The following is a 20131-nucleotide window of genomic DNA, read 5'->3' as shown; positions in this document are numbered from 1 at the left end:
AAAACGCAATAAAATATGAAACCGATCATAAATTGTTAAATAAATCTGACATAGTTTTCTGGCAAGTTGTAATAAAACTGATATATTATGTGTCATTAGGTTTGAAATTGATTTTATCAGTCCTAAACATTAGGTCTGTTAAATAGTTGAATTAATCTGAATTCCTGTAATTATTATGTATAGCTTATTTGCATGTCTATAAGAACGTCAATTATATTTATAATAAACTGTACCAACACAATATGTCACAGAGTCCATTATCTGTTGATAAAGCCGCGTTATAAATTTGTGATTGGATACAAACGTGAAACAAATCGGTTTTGCAGCTACAAAGTATAATGGAAACTCTATTGTGGTTTAATTGAACAAATAGATCCATTCGCTATCAGGCTTTGTGCCAATGTACACAGCGAAAATAGCCTATAAAGCAACCTTTAAACTACTTTCTGTATACAATAAGTCTATAAATTGGTTTAAATACCTGCTTCTAGTAATCCAATAGCCGCAATTTTTTTTTTTGGATTGCGACTATTGGATTACTAGAAGCAGGTATTTAAACCAATTTATATATTCAACGTAATCCGGAGGCTAACATCAAAAATGAGACAATAAGTCTGTTTATTTTCATGGATTATAAGGTTCAGTCTATTCAGTTTTGCTAAGATAGACAACGTTTGTTTTTATTTGACCTAAACTTGTCCCTTGTACAAATGTTTTACAATGGGTTACCTATATTTTAATAGTTGATTCCAGTTAGAATTTAAAAGTTATATTTCTCTTTATGGTACGATTAAATGCTGGTGTCAGCGCTGTAGTTATGTGTTTTAGAAATTCTTTAACTATTACCGTAGGTGGCACCTAGACCAAGGACCGATTTCTTCTTCATTTTCACCCCCTGTGTTATGCGGTAAAAAAAATATTGTTTAAGATTTTTACCACTAAAACGTGAAAATTTCCAATTTTAATAACATCTACCGTGTATAGGCTACCTTAGAAACATAATTTTGTACATTAAAGTGATGTTGTACGATCGAAGGTTACGGACAAATTTCCAAAACTGTACATTTAAAACTACTGTGTTGTCCTATTATGAAGGAGAAAATGTAAACTGCTGCGGTCTACTTGTTTATACACATTATATTCTCATCCAGTTTGGCAAACTAATTTATTTTATCCTGAACTATTAAGATCACAAAACACTGTTTCCCACCCTTTTAACAGCAAACCTAACTACTCAATAAATCTAATGTCGTCTAAATAGAGAATAAATGTGATAAGTTTGATCAAATGCAAGTTTGATAGAAAAAATTATGTTCAAGATTTAAAGAGATGTATTTTGGTAAATAATAACATAATATGATAGCTACCAATTCGTTTAGGTTTTAAGCTATACGTTTCAGCTTATATTACTTTCAGTACAAAATAAAATGTTTTGTTGTTTCAATCGTGACTATATAGGCATTACATTAGATTCAATTTTGAATATATTTGCTGAATAAACCACATGTGTCAAACAAATTATAAGGTTAAAAATGATTGAGTCGTTGGCAGTTTTTGCTTCAAATTCATAGATAGGATGTATTCAAAGGGCCAATTATGTTGTATTTGTCGGGGTGATTAAGTTATAAACAGTGTATTCGATGTGAAAATTGTATGATTGGATTTCGCTGAATCGAGTTAATAATCAAAACAATATCTTCCTTTTTCACAGCAACATTTAGTGTCATAATTATTCAAATTAATAGCACATCAATAATTTGATCTAATTACAGTTTTAACTACTCCAAATCAATAACACGGTTCGAAAACGTAATTTAATTCTTTATTCAATTTCACTGACTCTTTTATTTTTGACAGCTTTGTAGGACTTTAAATTTTGTGGCGTACTTAACGTGTTCATAATAAGGCCCAAAAGATTTAATATGTAATGCCCACAACCAACTTGTCTAAGATCGGTATCAGTCATCTTTGCTCACAACCAACTTGTCTATGATCGGTATTAGTCATCTATGCTCACAACCAACTTGCCTAAGATCGGTATCAGTCATCTATGCCCACAACCAACTTGTCTATGATCGGTATTAGTCATCTATGATCACAACCAACTTGTCTATGATCGGTATTAGTCATCTTTGCTCACAACCAACTTGTCTATGATCGGTATCAGTCATCTATGCCCACAACCAACTTGTCTATGATCGGTATTAGTCATCTTTGCTCACAACCAACTTGTCTATGATCGGTATCAGTCATCTATGCCCACAACCAACTTGTCTATGATCGGTATCAGTCATCTTTGCTCACAACCAACTTGTCTATGATCGGTATTAGTCATCTTTGCCCACAACCAACTTGTCTAAGATCGGTATCAGTCATCTTTGCTCACAACCAACTTGTCTATGATCGGTATCAGTCATCTATGCTCACAACCAACTTGCCTAAGATCGGTATCAGTCATCTATGCCCACAACCAACTTGTCTAAGATCGGTATCAGTCATCTATGCTCACAACCAACTTGCCTATGATCGGTATTAGTCATCTATGCTCACAACCAACTTGCCTAAGATCGGTATCAGTCATCTATGCCCACAACCAACTTGTCTAAGATCGGTATCAGTCATCTATGCTCACAACCAACTTGTCTAAGATCGGTATCAGTCATCTATGCCCACAACCAACTTGTCTAAGATCGGTATCAGTCATCTATGCTCACAACCAACTTGCCTATGATCGGTATTAGTCATCTATGCTCACAACCAACTTGTCTAAGATCGGTATCAGTCATCTTTGCTCACAACCAACTTGTCTATGATCGGTATTAGTCATCTATGCTCACAACCAACTTGCCTAAGATCGGTATCAGTCATCTATGCCCACAACCAACTTGTCTATGATCGGTATTAGTCATCTATGCCCACAACCAACTTGCCTAAGATCGGTATCAGTCATCTATGCCCACAACCAACTTGTCTATGATCGGTATTAGTCATCTTTGCCCACAACCAACTTGTCTAAGATCGGTATCAGTCATCTTTGCTCACAACCAACTTGTCTATGATCGGTATCAGTCATCTATGCTCACAACCAACTTGCCTAAGATCGGTATCAGTCATCTATGCCCACAACCAACTTGTCTAAGATCGGTATCAGTCATCTATGCTCACAACCAACTTGCCTAAGATCGGTATCAGTCATCTATGCCCACAACCAACTTGTCTAAGATCGGTATTAGTCATCTATGATCACAACCAACTTGTCTATGATCGGTATTAGTCATCTATGCCCACAACCAACTTGTCTATGATCGATATTAGTCATATATGATCACAACCAACTTGTCTATACTCACAACCAGTTGTCTATGCTCACAACCAGTTGTCTATGCTCACAACCAGTGGTCTATGCTCACAACCAGTTGTCTATGCTCACAAATAGTTGTCTATGCTCACAACCAGTTGTCTATGCTCACAACCAGTTGTCTATGCTCACAACCAGTTGTCTATGCTCACAACCAGTTGTCTATGCTCACAACCAGTTGTCTATGTAGACGCAATGCGGGTGCGGCTGTCAATAAACAGATTTCCGGTTGCGAAAGATTTAAACGTGGAGAAACACTCAATCATAACATTGCAACACTCGACTGCTTGGTAGTGGGTCATTTCCGAATGACCAGCGTTTAAATACCAGATTACAAACTATTAACGTCTCACCAGCAATGATTGAATCTTCATATAATTAAGGCGTCTGGCAGTCACAATGATGTAGAAATATATATATGTAGTCTTTTGAATTAATAATAAGTGTTATTGATAAAATAAGATAACATTTTAGTAAACGAGATAAGGATTCGTGATGGGAGATATATACTAAATATGATATTTCCCAACTCTTCTTATACGATAACTACACTGCCACTACCAATGGTAAACGATGGCAGGATTCGATTGGAAACTGTTGATAATAATTGGAACGTCAAAACCACTCGTGTTAAAACGCTTTCCAAATTATGACATGAATTTCCTGTTAGATGGTGGTTTAATTTAGTTGGCGGCGCAGAGTGAAGGAAATCGCGTAAGTGGGTTATAACAATGACGCATTACCAACACTACACGCTTGCCAAATGTGGACCGTGTAGTAGGAGAGGTAAAACACTAACCTTACTTTACCTCGCTACGTTGAAATTTGAAAGAATTAAAGATTTTTTTAGACGTATCATTCAAAATAAATATTGTGCGAGTCATAAGCTGCCTTATGTGTCTAATACTGTAATACTAATATGATACAGTTTCGTTTACGTCCCACTGAAATATTGCCTTAAAAATTTTAAAACTTTAAAATTAAGTAATAGGAAAAAAATAAATGTGATAACGAATTCAAAGTTGCAAAATATTTATACTAAAAAGACATGCACGTTTCATAGAGCCTATTCAATGTCAGAGGCTTTATTAAACTACCTGAATTTATTCTAACTGCTGTCTTTACCTTTACCAGGGGAATGGTATGTTTACTTTTATTATAGACTTTCTTCCATCCATAGTAAAAGCCACCACACAATTACAACATTTACAAAGATGCTTTGTTATTGCTATGCCAGTATGTAGTAAAAGGGAATCGTTGAAAACAATAGATACAGGAATAGCGAAGTTAAAGCGAACCGTCTCGAATTGAGATGTAAAGTGGTTATCTGAAGCTGTAGCTAACTTTATGGCGAGTGATGTAAGCAAGATGTGGTACGTTGTTTATTGATTTTCTGTTGAATAACCAACGCCCTAGTGACGATTGAAGTTTACTTCCACACGCCCCTATGACGTCACCAATAGACACGTATGTCACCTACCGTAGTTATGACTAAGGTAGGTACCAAGTTAATCAACACGTGAACACATTTTACTTCGCACACACCGATGACGTCATTAACCGTGTGTTTGTCACTTATCACCTAGCCAGGTAGTCTACTGCGCTATCAGTCATGTCTTGGGCCCCAGGACTTCAAACTGATTACATATTGAGGTTACGTTCACGGGTTTGACGAGAAAGTTGGGTCGACATTTCGACGCACCTTGGCGCAGCCAACTAATGTCTCTGACTTTCCAAATATTTGTTTCGATTTCACGTCTTGTTACGTTTCAATGTCAGAATCCTTTATGATTCGTAATCCTCCTGTCCTAGTGAGCTGTGAAATATGAATTAGAAAGCTGATGTAAAACCGGTTTCGGAAATAGGTTAGTAACGATTTAAGTGAATTTGGTAATGTTAAAAAATAGTTAATTAATGGTGCTTGAGGAATTATTGTTTAGGCACTTTCTCAACCTGGACGGGGTCAGACTCTAGATCCCGAAACGTCGTGAATACTTGTTTTTACTAATAGTAGTTTTTGGGAAATGTCCCCAATAATCTGTCAAAAATTATAAACCTACCACCACAAAAACCAAAATCCTACCATCAACAAAAACCACAATCACCATAAACATTAAAACCTACCATCACTAAAAACCACAATCGTACCATCAACAAAACCCACAAACCAACCATCAACAAAACCGTAAACCTACCCTCACCATAAGCCATAAAACCGCCATCACAAAAACCACAATCCTACCACAACAAAACCCACAAACCAACCAACACTAAAAACCATAAACCTGCCATCACCAAAACCACAAACCTACCGTCACTAAAACCATAAACCTACCATCACCATAAACCATAAAACCACCATCACAAAAACCACAAACCAACTTCATTCTACATCTCTAAAAATGAACTTCAACCAGAGTAGTAACCAAAGTTAATCGAATAAATAAAAAAAATAAAAGGATAGTTCTAATTGTAGCGAAAGATTAACATACACGTATTTGAAAGGATATTAAATTTACGCTAGGCTTACTTAATATTTCTGTGGAGCTGTGGTTCGAAGCTCATCATAAACTATATGCCTAATTTAGTAAAACACGTTAAAATAAAGCAAGGAGGGCGGGTTTCGCGTTGTAGACAAATCTTCACAAAAATACAACGATAATTTTATTTGATTTTATGATAGGCAGGTTTTACCATTTTGGACACGTTTCCTTCCGATTAAGTGAACTGAATAGTGAACTAATCTAAGGATAAAAAGTGGGCAATCTATTCAATCTGGCAACAATTCATAATAAATCCCTCGTTTGCTTGATAAATTGGGTTCGTTTAGTTGTTCAATGCAAACTGAGAAGAACATTTTTCAAAGGGATTACCTTCGTCGTTGATGAGTAGATTTGTATTTAAATTAATCGTCTTTCAAACAATCAAAATGATTGTTGCTCTATCGTGTTTTATCTAGGCTGTCATGTCGATATTAATGTACATATTCATTGAGATTTATGTCATATTTTAAATATGTTTAAACGTTGAACTTATTGTAAATATTAAATTTAATTATTTATGATGTTAAACTTTGTAACTGGTCACACTATTTTAAAAAGTAACCAGTTAAAATTTGTCAATAATTATTATGATTGTATAATGTGTTGTTACATAAGGAATAAAGTCATTTATTTATTAATAAGGCAAACAGTTTAAAATATTTTAATCAGTTTAGTGTGGCCTAACAATTTATATTCACATTATATTCACGGGATTACAATTAGACTTTTACACTGATAACAGGCACTTTAATGTAGTAGCTATATACCGTAGTCCATCTATGAACTATCATTCATTCGTAACTGATCTAAACAACTACTATAGCAATGTTAATAAACACACTACTTACTTTTTTGTTGGTGACATCAATATAGACATTTTACATAGTTGTCAAAATGTTTTTGAAAAAGACTATTACAAACATACTTTACAGTGTTGGCTTTACTGATTACATAAACAAACCGACAAGAGTAACTGAACGATCTGAGACCTGTATTGACCATTTATTTGTAAATCACTTTGATTATTCCGCAATAAGCTCATGCATACTTAAAACAGATGTTACTGACCACTATGCTATTGTTGCTAAACTTGAATACTGTTCTTCTAAAAATCTGCACACAAAAACAGATGACAACGAAACAATCACTTACACAGACCAGAAATTGCTACAAGAGCTGATTGAGCGTCAGCCATGGGACCATGTTCTGGCTCTGCAGGATGTTAATCTCTGCTGCGATGCATTTATTAGTACTTTTGAACATCTTAAATGCCAAGCGACGAAGTCTAAATATAAAACCAGTAGGCATAAGAAACTAAAGCCTTGGATCACAACCAATCTAATTCGTGGGATACGTGAACGTGATAAATTAAGTAAACGTGTAAAAACGCACCCTTTCGACGAAAACTTAAAAGTCAACTACCGTAATTATCGTAATTGGCTAAACCGAGAAATCAAGTCAGCAAAAATTTCCTATTACAAGCAAAAAATTATCGAATCAACTGGACGGCCAAAAGAATTTTGGAATATAGTAAATGAAATAAGTGGTATAAAGAAAATTCGTGAAAAATTTCCATTAAGTCTTTTTTATGAGAAATCTGATAAGGACGGTATAAAAAAAGTAGCAAACTCGTTTAATAACTTTTTAACAAATGTAGGTAGGAATCTTGCCCAACGCATACCGCAACTGGCTGGACCTCTGCTGGTTGACGATTCAGCGTTTAGAGCACAGAATATATACGTAATAGAAGTATATTTTCTGTGGTTTAGAGCCAGACATGAGTTCCGGCTGGAGCCGGTCACCGACAGCCAACTTGAGTGGTGCATTAGGGATTTGCGTGGTGGATCTGCTCCTGGTATAGATGGAATTTCGGCGATTTTATTACAAAATAATATTCCGGCACTGATACCTCCACTCAAACACCTAGTTAATCTAAGCATTCTCTCAGGACAATTTCCTGACCGTTTTAAGATAGCGAAAGTAGTTCCTTTGTATAAATCTGGCACAAAGCAAGAGTTAAACAATTATCGCCCAATATCCCTGTTGAATGTTATGTCTAAGATTTTAGAAAAATGTGTCAAAATACAATTGCACTGTTATTTGGAAGATAATAATTTGTTATCAGAATGCCAGTATGGTTTTAGGAAGAGTAAAAATACTAGTGATGCTCTCTTCGCTATGAATAAATATATTTCGGAGTGTATTAACGGAAATGAAAAAGCATTGACTGTGTTCATTGACCTTGCAAAGGCATTTGATTCCATTGATATTCTTTTAAATAAAATGGAATGCATCGGAATTCGTGGTTTGGCCCTAAAATGGTTTAGTAGTTATTTGAATAAACGAAGCCAGTTAGTTTCTATTAACAACAATTTTAGCGATATACGTGAAATAGACTATGGAGTTGTTCAGGGCAGTACGCTGGGACCATCCCTTTTTTTGATTTACATAAATAATTTAGACAAACTTCCAATCACAGGAAAGCTCTTTTTATTTGCCGACGACACTGCAGTTATATTCAAAGGTAATACTTGGGACCAAACATTCAATGTAGCACAAACAGATATGTTCCTTATTCAAAAATGGTTCTCCCAAAATGTATTATCAATGAATGTTTTAAAAACAAAATATATGCCAATTTTCCTCAGACAAAGTAGTGAGCCTCCCACCAACCTCAGACTTGTGATACATGTTTGTGGAGATCCAGGTGTCTCTACCTGTGGTTGTTTACATTTAGAGAGAGTAGATCATTACAAGTACTTGGGAGTGATATTGGATAGTAGGTTAAGATGGGAACCCCATATTGAATATTTAAAGACAAAACTTAGGAAATTAATTTATGTTTTTAGAAACGTTCGCGAAATTCTTAACATTAATGAAATAAAAAAGTTATACTATGCATTTGTCCAATCAGTACTTCAATATGGAATTATAGTATGGGGAGGAGCTAGTAGCAATATTTTAAAGCCTCTGTTTGTCATACAAAAACTAATTATTAAAATAGCTTTTCAATTCAACAGGCGTTTCCCTACAAATGTATTATTCAAAAACACTAAATTACTTTCGGTGCGTCAACTTTTTATCAAAACTTTACTTGTATATACCTACTCTAATCAAGATTTGATAGTGACGCCAATCACACATAACTATTCCACCAGAGGAGCTGTAAATGTAGGTATGCAGGTACCCCGAGTTTTCAAGTCTGCAAACCTTACTAATGCTTTTTATATTGCGAATTTTTTTTATAGGAATATACCATCAGAGATTAGAGATCTACAGGTATCTCTTCCAGTTTATAAACGTTCGGTAAGCAGTTGGCTGTCGGATATTGGGCTCGATCAGTCTGAGACACTTATCGGTTCAGTATACATGACCTAAAATGATTATACACAAGTTCACCAAACAATATTTAGCGTACAGATATCAGTAACTGCAACCCCATTCACTCGACTACCTTTTATTTAGCATTAACTGTTCCTGTAGCTGTCTCATAGCTTAGTTGTAAATAGTATTTTGATTAATTTAGTTTTAATTTTTAAGAATATTTCTAATTTGTAATAGAGCTCGTCCCGCGCACAGGTCTTTTACGGCCTATGCGGGACTATTGTTCGTATTTTGTATATGTATATATTGTAAAATTTTTTGGAAATAAAGCAGATTTTGATTTGATTTGATTCACATAAAAAATATTCAATGAAAAAAAAAATAACAAGCACGATCCAATGAAATCCCATGTCCGCCAACACAGACCCTTTCAATTCCACATTCTTAATACGCAGATGTAATATAATCCCTTAATCCTATTTCACTCAAAATTTCATTGAACAAAAATACCCAATGGACTAAACAAACTCTTTGAAATAGAAATACTACTGGGTTTTGTTGAGAAATGCCTATGTGTAGTCATTGATGTATTATGAATTTAAATAGTACACTTTTAACGAACCAGCTGTTTTAGTGGTATAAAACTAGAACAGCTGACATAAATGGCAATTACTGAATCTAAATAGTGAATAGGCTGGTCCGTGAGAGTACCAAGGCACCCAAATCTATAATTTATAATTGAGGATTGCGCTGTTTGACGAAGTGTCAAAGGGTTTTTTCGCCATACTGCAAAAACGAAGGATGTACAATTAATAATAGTTAAAAATAATAAATAATTACAACATGATAAACTGCATTATTTATTTACATCCCTGGGATAAAGAATAATCCACTAGAGTCGAAGTAATCCTCACATTTCCCCCGGTAAACAGATTTTAATTGAAAACAACTGTTCATATCTAAAAGATATATATATATTTGTTTTTATTTGTTTGTCTTTGTCATCATACTGAATATTTTAGTAAAGTAAACACCCATTAGCAGTGTTTTAGTATAAATTAAATATTTCAGTAATTAAAGTTGAAATTTTTATGGTGGAGTAATAATTTGTATCTAAATTGCGTTAAACGTCAAACCAAGAGATGCTAATCACATCGGTTACAGCTCTTTGTTTATACAAATAAAACAGAGAACCAATATATACACATTACAAACAAATACAATACATATTATATTAGTGTAAATGAGTTTATCAAGAATAGTTCGGTAATACGTAAAATAGTTATTTCACTATTGGCCAAAAGTATTTTTAAGTTGGTTTATTAATTGTGTTGGTGAAGTTATACATAAATTATAAAAATAACGGTTACATCTGTTTATAGGATGAGTTCTGTTAACAAAATAACCCCTTTCAAAATAATTATGTAGGCCTATAAATAAAACTCCTTGAACAACCAATTGATCGGTTGTTTAAAACGTGAGTACAAAATATATTAAAAAAATCATTAGAGTGCATAGAACCTTCTACGATCATTCTAGACTTTAGAGCTTACTCCTATTCATATCTAACCCCAAAACTTGATGGGATCCATTCTGCGAGCTTAAAATAAATATACGAAATGTTCGTATCCTAATTAGTTTGCGTACAAAATGGTACAATAGCAAAAAATGGAGTTCATCAAACGTTCAAAAGCTTTTTCGGCTCAAAATCGTCCACCAACCTCGGCTTCGCCTTTACCATCAAACTTGAGCACGTGTTGAAGAGACTTTAGGCAATTGCACCAATCACCTGGTAGGTTTGGTCGAAGATGCAAATAGTTGCACTACACGTCACATCCTGTATTCCTACAGTCATCCCACGCCAGTGTCGCCTACATCTCAGCTCCACATCGAACCGAGGCTGAAGGAAAAAGATGACAACTTTACAGAACTCTTCTGTGTTCGCTTCAAATCATTGCAATATTAGTTCTATGTCGTTATAAAAGTCACAACTAAATTAAAACGTCTTGAAATGTGTATTAAACTAAATAGTGTTATTTGTTATTAATTAGGTCAGTGACATTTGGGATGATCAATAAAGGTTTCGGGGTAGGGCCTACATACGCTTGCACCGAAGTCCGAGACGCTAGTCACCAGTCTAGCAACACTCCCCAAAGCAGAAGCAATTGCATTGACCAGTAGTGTGAAATTGTAGTCTGAATGATGGAACCTGTCTCCTGAACCTGAGACTTGTCCGGGATTAAATAATTGGCCAGTTCCAAGGTAGATGAAGTTAGGTTATATCATACAGATAATTGAACTATTGTTGTTGAACTATTGAATTATTTTATTAGGTTAGGTTTACTTATTGTAAACAAAACTTTCTGTTTGGTCTAAAAAATAATTTTTTATCTGGGGGAGAAATTAATACTACAACTACGTATTTATTATTTTGCTGCAATTTGGCAATTTTGCAAGTTTTGAACCTGAATAATTTCTATTGTAGACTTGTCAAAACCTTATGTATTTTAATACTTGTCATTTTCTATTCACCTCTAATTTTGGAATTTTACTCTTAACATCATAAGTATTAACCAGTATGCCGATGATTGCAACCGAAATTTAGTTTGTGAGCTAATTCTTATATTTGCCCTAATAAAGGTTTGTGTTTTATCCTGTGGAATTCAAAACCAAAAATAAGAAGAAGAGCTTCTGAATAAAAATATGAGGGAAAAACTGTTTTTTTTTTAGATAGTAATGCTATTGTAGTTGGTGAAAGAATCCCACTACCTGCAAAGTACCTGTCTCGCAGTCCAAGTAGGATTGTAACAAGTTTATGTAGATCAGACAGAAGTAGAGAGAGCTGTCTACAGCTGTTTTTCTCTTCAAGTCCTAATCTTAAGTAATCCTATTGTTGAACACAGGTTGCATTTATAAGCGGGTTGTGTCGTGACAGATCTTCTGTTTCAGAAGTCTACAAAACTGTATTTAAATAACATTTATAGATACATAAAACAGCAGTAAAAGCAGTAAACGTTGTGCTCTGGATGTTATTCCAATCATTAAACATTCATCTTTCACTCACCTTCGCCTGAATTATGCCATTTGGAGTGTCGGAGCTGTATAAAATATGCAACAATCTAATGTTGGTGCTTTGCATTAGGACATTATTCTTAGCAACTTTTAAATACAGTATAAGAGTAGTAAACATCTCCGCTTGAAAAATAACAAAATCATGACTCAAAGACGATGATCATGCATGATTAAAACATTGTGTTAGAGTATCGTTCTAGATAATATACATGACATGATGGGATATCAAAATCGAATCTATGTTAAGGAAAACTAGTGTACCTGTTGCTCGAATTCGAGCAATTGCATTACAGGCGACTCAAAGATTATAGAAATACTCACAATCTACACAACAGTTAGACATAATCAAAATCTTTTGTAAATATCTTATCTTTTTTCAAAAAAACTGATCTTGTTTTTTTAGTGTTTTCTACAAATTTGTCCCTCTCATAGTCGCATTAGGTTGTCTATGATAACGATTATAAATGAAAAAAAACATTATTTCTATTTCTTCTACTTGGTTGTGTTCTATGACTTTTTCTATGTTTCCATTGTTTGCAAATCGGTTATGATTGCTCAAGAAATGTAGCCACAGTATTAATTCAGTTTTATTTTTAGCCTATATCAAATTGTCCAAACTTTCTCGCTCTTTTCCATTGTATTAATTACACCAACCCAAGTTTCGTCTACAGATGCAATATGCCAAAGAAGATCACCTACGTACAATCTCCAAGAAGTGGTAAAAAAGGCAGAAACCAACCCATACAATAGATGTAAGTTAACTCCATAAGAAATAATTTTAAAAGTTACTGTGATATTAGGATTTTCCACTGATTTGGTAATAGAACATTATATTGCAAAACATGACACGATGCAGAAGAAAATCAATTTTAAAATCAGAAAAATCCATTGCAAATACTGTACTTTATTTTGACAAATTCAATAAATCACAATTTAAATATTAATAGCTGTTGCATTAAAAAGTAGTGTAGAATTATGCATATGGTCGTAATGTAAACAAATCTGAAGAGGCAACTTTAAAGGCTTCTGGGGCAGAGCCCCAAGGGAATTTACCTCTTTCCTCTTTTGATGGCTCATCTACAGACCAAGACCTTTCTTTAGAGACCCCTACCAAGTTTCTACGCCCAGCCGTTCTCTCAATTTAGCTGTGACAAAAACCCCGTTTTCCCCCATAAGAATAACATGGGATGGGAATTTAAAGGCCATGCGGGCAGAGCCCCAAGGGAATTCACCATGTTTCTCTTTTGATGGCTCATCTACAGACCAAGACCTTTCTTTAGACACCTCTACCACAGAAAACGTACTACTATAACCCAGAATGACAACCGCATGGTAAAAAGCATTAAGCGGTTTGAGAGAGCTTTGCCTGTCAATCGGTAGGCAGCGCCACCAGCGTTGCTATGCTATTGCATAGCAACGCTGGTGGCGCTGCCTACGGATTGACAGGCAAAGCTCTCTCAAACCGCTTAATGCTTTTTACCATGCGGTTGGCATTCTGGGTTATAGTAGTGCGTTTTCTGTGCCTCTACCGAGTTTCTACGCCCAGCCGTTCTCTCAAAATAGCTGTGACAAAGAAAAACAGTTTCAAATTAATATATAGATTATTGTGTCGTGATTATATTTGGTTTTTCTAATTAAAGCATGAGTTTTGATGCTGCTCTACTTTCAGAATGAGAAACATACGTTTTTCATTTGTTTTGTTCTGAGCGTAAATTCTGATATAGTTCTAGTCCATAGATAACACTTATTTTGCTAATATTCTAATATAATGACTCATGGCAAAAAAATGTATTTTCGATTATTCAACTCCTCGGTTAAGAGAGACACATTCTAATTCTACACCTAGAGTAATAAACTTGTAAATTTCATACTCTGACGTGTCACACATTTTTTATTGTGTCTGTCGAGTGTTATGTTGTGGCCAGTGGCATTTTACTAAAGTTTTTGTAAGGGAAATGTCAAACCTAGGTCTTGTTACTTAGTCAACCTCAACCTGTTAAGCTTCATTAACAGCTCAATGACAAATTTAATGTATCATCTGCGACTGGCAACGATCTCACTTGGAATTGAACTAGCGAACCCCAGATTCGAAGGTGAGTAACCCACAACACTATAACTCGGCTACCTAGGCAATTATGAAACTGTTTTACTCATGGGGTAACAGACACCTACTTGTCTTATCCTAGGATAACGTTTCATTCCTAATAAGCATGTCCTAATAGTATAAGCCTAATAGTATGCCGTGGTAACGTAGTTCCTCTGGGGTAACAACCATACGTCCTGATACTTTTCACTCCCAAGGTAACAAACATATGTTCTGATAGTGCACTTTTCGCAAGACAACAGCTGTACAGCTGTTAAAAGCGCAACAAACGTAACTCTCTCTGCTACAGATCCAGTCATGTTGTCTGAGCGAGTTTTCACTCAGTTTGACCTTGATATTTAGTTAGTCTTCTGTCCCGGAAAGGAAAGCGGCAGACCTTGCTGACTGTTGTTCTACTTCGAGTGGCGTTAATGCTGGACAGAGGGATTTTTAATAGACAAACGCTGTCTCAGGCAGTCTCTTAAGAGGTTCAAATCTCTTACAGTGCTAATGATAACACCTCTTAAATTCTCATGAGTATTCAGGAAAATTATCAACCGGAACCCTTGAGTTTGAAAGATTCCAAAATTGGATTAGTCAAATAATCCATTTTACAGCATTGGCAAAGGCTAGTAAAGTATTGTATTGTTGGGAGTGATCACATGGCCTTGCAATCACAGTAAGGTAAGGTCACAACTCTACAATGATACAATGGTCTATTTAGTACAACACAACACAAGGTTAAACCTAGCACCTCCCTCCTGTACACACATGCATAACTCAGTAATGTGAGTCATAGTGCCTAACATATGGGTAATCTAAACTTTACGTGTATTTTGTTATTCGGAGTCGGTCGTTTGGAGTGGTTTCGTGTGTTGATTATTGTGTAAGTTGCAAATTTCAAATCGTACAGCTTCATCAAGTCTGAATCCATACACGTGTTTGACCTATAACGCAAAATGTTGGAAACCTAGATTATTTTACAATAACAGTTCTAGAGGCAATCTTTATAAACTAAATCCACACAATTATCGCACTTAAAAGTTGTATACGATTCTCGATTCCTAGTAACAGATGGAACTAATTCATTTAAAGCTGTGGAGCGTCAAGAAGTAAAAGTCAAGTCGTAATATTGTTAGGTGATGGATCTTCGTTCCCTTCTGAACCCATTCTATCTGGCTTTAGAACCTTGCGAAAGTTGTGATGGATTGGACTTGAAACAAGAAAAGCGAATTTGTAATATTTTAATAGCGACATTCTATTTGCTTCAATATAAAGTGTATTTTAAAGAGCGCAGGGTTGTTCATTGAATATTCTAAAGGAAAGGGGACAAAGTTATTTGATGCAAAATAACAATAACAAGCTATCTATTTGCGATTACAATTGACTGGGTTTAAAATACAAGCTTGAGGAGTCAGCTATTATATTATTATATGAATCAAAATTAATCCTGTTTTTATGGTATTCCATAACTCGAGAACGAGTGCACCGAATTAAATAATTCGTTTTTTGTTGTGTTCCTTAGTGCCAGGGGAAGGTTTTAATCCATCCAACCGTTATTTAGTAATTTGATTTATTTTAAATTAAAAAACAATTGCCTTTCATGAACATTGGAGGAAAATGTTTTCATTAAACTGTGGGATACAATAACATGTTTTAATTTTCAATCAAACTGTGAGTGAGCGTAGCGAAAGAACTCCAACCAAAAGGTGAGTGAGTAGTGATCGTAGCGAACGAGCTCATCTTGAAAATGAACGATCATTTGACATAAAACTAGGCTACATCAGGACAGGACGACGTCTGTCGGGCCAGCTAGTATTATATATTAATAAGACAACTATAGACTATAATTAAAAATGTGCATAACCTGTGAATGCAACTTGAAGCTCCGTCGTGCTCCGTCCACTGCCACAGATGCCGTTTTGAAAGCAGGTTTATTTGTAAAAAATCATTTTCAGTGTTTTACAATATGATATTTTTTATATAATTTTAGGTTTAGTTTTATTGGGGAAACAATTCGCCCTCTCTTACAGGGAATGCCGTGACCTTAAAGGGTGACATTTAAAGAGTGCTCTGTACTGCAGAACCCCAAACAACACTCACCCTAAGATTAGGCACGTGTCCGTGACATGAAAGACAAATGTTTTGTAATAGATTGCGTGTTCCACCAACCTTAAGGTTATTTAAACTTTTAATGACGTTATTTTAAAGCTTATAAGCTATGTAACAATTAAATTTCATATAGATTTCGACCAATTACTCCTCATCGTGAGATCTGAGACGGTGCTGCAATATTTATATTTTTGTCTAAAGTCTAGTAAATAGCTAAAGAATACGATTAAATTTAGATTACTACTGAAATACGGTTTTTATCATCCATATACATTATTTTTAATAGTACTTTACACGTTTGAAAAATATTTTCCTCTGCTCTAAGCAGGAATTTTTGTTTAAATTACTTCAAGCTAGGCCTAGAGGGGGGTGTGGCTTTATCGCAGATCAAACCGATTGGTGGTTGGTGGGATTTGAACCCAGAACCCCGGGGATGAAGTCCCATTCTCTACCACTAGACAATCTTGTCCCCCCCCCAATGTTTATGTTCATGCGAACATTGGAAAACATATGCATGATCAACGAATAGAATACTTAGTCAACGGCTTAGTCACACCACTTGGAAAATGACCATGATATCAAGAATTCTAATTCCAAGAGTTCCAAGACTTTTGATATACTTAGTCAGTTCAGGACTTGTGTGAATCTCCGACACGCATCTCAGATGACACAACACGTTCTACTCACAGACCTCGTAAACGACAAATGCAAGTTGTTTTATCACATGAGTTTTAGCAGAGGATTTTCTGCAGTAAAATCGCGTTTCATTTTATCTTTTCTTCGTTAAACATTCTTATGGGTTCCTAATCATCCTGTACTCCAGGTACTAGGAGGTCACGTATTGTGGATGATTTATAGGGACGCACTGTGGATGCGATGCTCCCTGGTGTGGATTAACGTCCGCACTAGTGAGTACTACGACAATCCGCAGTACTATCCTAATAATGGTTCGGATTCCACAATAAACTGTAGGTCCCTTAGTTGCCATTAGCTGTATGGGCGATTAATTAACAGCTGTGTCTAAGGAACATGTCGGCCTTAGTCACTAAAAAGACTACAAGATCGCACCACTCATCCTACACTCATCCTTCACTAATATTTGGGTTGAAATATGCACATAGTGGCGTCCCCATCTTAAACAATTGATAATTGATAATCTTCGCGCCAAGACATTATCTGAATGCTAAAATTCATAGCCGTCATGATGGATCAAAAACTAGGACTCAAGACCCATCACTAGAGTAGCGAAACCCATTTACGGCCTTGAACTGCCGATAAACTATTGACCATAAAATGTATTTAAGGACGCAATAGCCTGCAAGGGTCGAAGGGTGCAGCAGTTAGTTTATGTTGAAGCTGCAGCTGGAGAAAGGTCTGTGAAAGTTAGGTTGCGTCAGTCTTCTGTCCTCGGCACTTTCACGCCCCCGAGGAGCAACCGAGGTCGCGTCTGTACACAAACACACCAAGTACACAAAGATAGCAATCACATTTACCCCAGAGAAGTAAGGTAACATACTTTACTCAAACATACGAATACTTACAAACAAACGCGTTTCCAAAAAGGGCGTTACAAAATATCGTAAAAAATCCCAACTTAACCTTTTCGCTTTTAAATTAAGTTTCAAATTCTGCATTATCATGTTTATGTTGGTAGATGTCAAAATATAATGTTAGAAAGTATTACATTCAGTCAACAGCTATAGTATACAAGAGGTTAGGTTACCTTGATTCTGTGCAAGTAATCCTTTCAGTCGTCATTACTTGGACAGAATCTTAACCTCTTGTATACAATTCATGAAGTAATCCGGAAGGCAATACACAAAATGAAGCTATTAAAATATGGTGATGTGGTGTAGAATTGGTCCTTAGAATCGAAAAATCTTTTGGATATGCAGGACTATGACCTCTCGGCTACCTGTCTATAAAACACAATGTTTTGGAAAATAAATATGCAGGCAGTGAAGTTAAACAGTTTAACTCGCGGTGGAAATTTATTTTAATCACACAAACGATAAAACCGTCCCTGACACACCTGCTTCCCTATATAATAGCAGTAGTACCAACATGAAAATAGGAATTGCCTTGTTTTAATATTGATTTTAGATACTGAAGCATGCATTATTGTGAGTCCATTATAAAGACCAAGTTTGAAGTTATATTATGTTCTCTATTAGGTTTTTATAATAATGTATAAGATAGGAATAAAATGTGTTATGGCAAACAACACTTATTGCTGTTATTCTACATTGCGTTAAAAACCATGGTAAGGTAAAAACATAGGTCATAAGATTTACAGTTATAGTCTGTATGGTGGAACCTGTCTCCCGACCCTGGTCTACCTTGGGACTGGCCAATAGTTTATGATCGTGCCTGTCTCAGGTAAACGAAGGGTTAAAGATCCAGGTTCCATCATACAAACTATAATAAATTATATTTCTGCAGGCACACACTGTCGGTCGCTCTTTTGAACGATACATTTAAAACATCAAAACCTGCGTATTACTTTAACAACGAGGTTAAGTGTTTGTTTTATGGTAGTGAATATATAGTATAAGCACATATATTTTCACAAATGGACACCAGTGTAGTAGTTGTAATAAAATATTTTATTACAAACCGTTGATACGTCACGAATTTAATAGAACTCAAGTAACAAATAAAGTTCCCTTTACTGTAGAGGGTTTAAATTAGTGTACTATCACAATAGGCATTCAATATACCGTACTACAGTGTGCTCGGAGCTTTTATTGGACATTCCTTTGCTGGTTGTAGAATGTAGAATCATAGAATATAGAATATGTTGTTGCTGGCCCAACACAAACATGACAGACTACCTATCTTTTTAAAAATTAACTACGAATACGTATACCAGCCTAATATTTTTAGATAGCTTTATTTCCTTGCGAGTTGGAATAAAACAATAAGTCGGTAATGCCGTTTTGATTACAAATTTCTTTCATATAATCGTAAGTATCGTCATTAATTTTGGTTAATTCAATACATTTGCAATGAGTCCATTACCATGAGACTCCTAGGATTACTATGAGTCTGTTCCTGTTTTATTGTCGACTTCGGACTTTGTAAGTTTTGAATTGTTGCTTTGTGAGAAATGTTGAGTTCCAAGGAAACAAAATGGAAAAAAGACAATATTTATTTCCGTTTAAATTTTTCGAAATATACTAAACAGTAGTTTCAAGCAGTTTATTACAAAAACTAAAGATATTTAATAATAACAATTTACAGCTAAAAAAACAAGAATTATGTTTCTTAGTGAAGCTATTGATTATAACCAATTCCGAGCTAGAACCTAGAAAAAAACCTCTAGAATATAACAACTAACATTTCTTGTTAAGCATTGTTCTAAATTGTCTCATCACTATATACTTAACGTTGACACGTTATTAAATTCAACCAATTAATAACCCGTTGATTAATGACGACAGTTCCCAGATGAGATACGCGTGATCGAACGGTCCTTTGTCATAAATTAGGAAAGTATAATTGAGTTGCAAAATTTATTATTTCAAATCGTGAATAAATTTAGAAATTTGTTAACACTATTTTCAGGCGTGTTCCCACACTTTAGAAATGACTGTACAGTAACTGTATTACTACAATTTAATAATTATTGCGAATAAT

General features: G+C 35.1%; 1 protein-coding gene across 1 annotated transcript in view; it reads right to left on the bottom strand.

Moving 5' to 3' along the window:
- LOC128995306 (calpain-C-like) overlaps positions 1 to 20131 on the bottom strand; it is a 90724-nt gene that overhangs the window by 52576 nt on the left and 18017 nt on the right. The gene's annotated exons all lie outside the window — the stretch shown is intronic.

This window comes from Macrosteles quadrilineatus, unplaced genomic scaffold (assembly GCF_028750875.1).
Source record: "Macrosteles quadrilineatus isolate MER2022 unplaced genomic scaffold, UCM_ALF_1.0 Scaffold_5__1_contigs__length_97177068, whole genome shotgun sequence".
Classification (NCBI taxonomy): Eukaryota; Metazoa; Arthropoda; class Insecta; order Hemiptera; family Cicadellidae; genus Macrosteles; species Macrosteles quadrilineatus.
This window is presented reverse-complemented; position numbering and strand designations above follow the sequence as displayed.